We start from the raw sequence: 3,353 nt of genomic DNA, 5'->3' as shown, positions 1-3,353 counted from the left end.
GAGAACCAGAAATATTCCTGAGGGTAAAGCGCGGCCGGCGCGTAGGGCTGACAACCTTACCGCCATCTACGAGCTGATTGTCTAGAAAATGTGGAAAACTCAACATCTCACAACCCTATGAGCCTCCACGGCCTGTCACAGGGATAGCTTTACTTTTACTTACTGCAGTTGCTTAAGGCCGGGCAATAGCTCAAGCGGTTAGTAGCTGGCTTCCCACCTCGGCGGCCCGGGTTCGATCCCGGGTCTGGTCAAGTGGGATTTGTGGTGGACAAAGTGGCGTTGGGGTAGGTTTTTCTCTGAGTACTTCGGTTTCCCCTGCCAATCTTCATTTCACCAGTTGATCCACAATCGCCCTCACCTATCATCTGGGGCTGGTGCAATAGGTTCAGAAGTGTCCTCAGTACAAGGGAAATACTGCAGTTCCGACCAGGACAGCAACAATAACCTGAGCGAAGAACTCTTGCATATAAATAGCACTGTCCTAGCCACACTTTCGACCCGTCTGTGACAAACCCGTTATCCCAGCTGCTACGCTCAGCGCTACCTGTATTAACAGCGCAAATAACTTTCCCTTCCTATCTACTCATCATGTAAAAATTCTGATCAATTTGGACAAGTGGAACGACATGTTTGCTCCATATTACGACATTAATGCACTCCAGCGACAAGTGAAATGCAATTAAATGCAGTCTAGCGTTTCCTGCTGCAGAGGGGTCAGTGACAGTTAAGAAGGTGGATCAGCATCCATGTTGAAACAAGACGCGCTCGTACACCTCGCTCCATAACTTGCAGAGGGAGTGGCAATTAAACATTTATTTAGTTCCTTAAAGTACAGCGTTAATTGTATGTACTGTGTGATCTACATTTAAAAATCTGTAGTTTCCCAAAGCAATGTATTTATATGCTTCATATGTTTCTCAGAATAAAGAACGGTCATTACTCTATAAACAGAATTAACCAATCCGTCTCGGTCGTGAAGAATCTGCGTGTTTTCTTTGAGGTAGGAACTGAGTTTTTATATATCATTTAAGTGAACCTATTCTTCATTCTACTGCTATCAGAAGGAGCAGTGGGCGAAGCCTGGGAACCTTCTGACTAAAACGTCACTCGCTTCTCCCATAACTTTTCACTTTCGCTTACTTTTGTACTATATTTTCTACTAGTCCGCCTTTTATTCATTACGGAGTTCGAGTCCCGGTAGGGCCAATAATTTTCTTTTCTCCACGTCGTCTAGGCCGGTTCCCGAGTTCGCCCAACCTACTATCCAATAGGTACGATTTTTTTTTTCCTGGGGATAAAGCGACCTAGGCGTGAAGCTGATCACGCACCTCTAACCAGTGCCGAGGCCATGAAAATTTTAATCTATATATCAACTCCCCATACTCTTTCATGGCATAGTGCTATTAGCGCTCAGAACCGTCCGTCTCGATACTGTATTGACCTAGAGTGACGTAATGGCCCGGCTTATTTGCCAGTTGCGTGTTTTAAATGCGCATTCTATGCTACCATGGCGCTCCCGATTGCACTCTGTCCGCTTAAGTTTGAGACCGCTTGTATCGCCTTTTGATGTTCAAATGAATATTAGGCAACAGCGCTACATTCTTCCACTAAGTCTAGGTTCTCCTATGTCACAGAAAAGCGGCATCAAGGATCATAAAATCTGGGTGTGAGTATGGGTGTATCGTATGGAATACTGAGGTCTAAGTGCAAGGGCCGAGTAGGCCTACCCCTTCATACACACATGGGTGTATCGTCATTTAACATGTAGAATTTCCCAATTAATTTCAGATACTGAACCGAAAGTTTTGTTACTCCAAATATTGGCCGCGCCATAGCTCAAGCAGTTAGTCGCTGGCTTACCACCGCGGCAGCCCGGGTTCGATCCTGGGTCTGGGCAAGTGGGATTTGTGGTGGACAAAGTGGCGCTGGGGAAGGTTTTCTTCGAGTACTTCAGTTTCCCCTGTCAATCTTCATTCCACCAAATTCTCCATCATCATAATCACCCGGGGCAGGCTACAATGGGCCGATCAGTGGCCGCCGTGCAGGGTGGACCCAGTTGGACTCCACCCTCCACTAAACGGATTAAAAAAATTAATTACTCCAAATATTTGTAGCAATTTGTTGTCTTTTCAGCTAAGAGTCTATATAACAACCATAAGAATAATAAAGTCTTCTTCCTCCTCCTCCTACTCTCTTCCTGATCCTCTTAGTTTAGCTTGAGTCTCCCTTAGAATTACGGTCCATTAAACTTCCCGGTACATTTCTTTAAGGGCCGCGCCATAGCTCAAGCGGTTAGTCGCTGGGTTCCCACCGCGGCGGCCCGGGTTCTATCCCTGGTCTGGTCAAGTGGGACTTGTGGTGGACAAAGTGGCACTGGGGCAGGTTTTCTTCGGTTTCCCCTGCCAATCTTCATTCCACCAATTGCTCCACAATCACCCTCACCTATCATCTGTGGCTGGTACAATAGGTCAGAAGTGGCCGCAGTACAAGGGACTTAGTCCCACCCCACTAGCAATAAAAATACATTTCTTGCGGGTTTCCAAGTAAAGAATTTTTGTAAGGGGTAGGGTTGTTAGCCCTGCGCCCAACGTTTGCTACATTGAAGGCTCGGATTTTCCGTCCGGGTTTACTCCCCTAGGCAAAAAATCCCGTTTGAAGGCGCCGGGTAGTCGCCTATGACCCGTCTCATCTTCTACTGTCTGAGACCTCGCCACTAGGCCAGCAACTAGGAAATCGGGGGTTTGGTTTTGCTAATAGAGACTGCATCGTAGAGGGTGATTTCCCAGGTTTGTAAAAGACAAGCCTAATGACATCAGTGAGCTACCCTGGGGCTAGAGTTAGTGCTGGGCCCCAGTAAATTTTAAGACTTAACTATATTTTGTCTCAAACTCTGTCATAAGCACAACCTCGGGAAATACAGTAAAGCCGCAAACTTACTTTATTTCTTCGAATATAAGACGGACATTTACATATTTTTTCGATTGAAAAACTGAGGTGCCCCTTAAATTCGAGGACTCTACACCTTTATTATTTTTTTCTCAAAATCCACTTCAAAAAACTAGATGCTATAGAATTCGAGGGTGTTTAAATCTGAAATAAGAATTTAATAAGCAATTTTGAGCAGCTGATAAGGAATTAAGGACTGAACAGATGAAAAACCATCAGCTTAAACCTCGTGATACTTGGCGTTACTCAGGGACTCGGGCTTGGATGATGAGATAGGCGAGGCATGCAGCTGAGATGAGAGAACCCAGGACCGAGAACAGACACATGGGCGGAAAACCTAAAGGCAAAATCTCATTCACTGGAGGTTAGCTCCTTCTAAGGGGCCCAACTGAGTAGGTGTTTTCTCC

This window comes from Cryptotermes secundus, unplaced genomic scaffold, assembly GCF_002891405.2.
Source record: "Cryptotermes secundus unplaced genomic scaffold, Csec_1.0 scaffold74, whole genome shotgun sequence".
Classification (NCBI taxonomy): Eukaryota; Metazoa; Arthropoda; class Insecta; order Blattodea; family Kalotermitidae; genus Cryptotermes; species Cryptotermes secundus.
The sequence above is the reverse complement of the archived record's forward strand: the minus strand, read 5'-3'. Positions refer to the sequence as shown.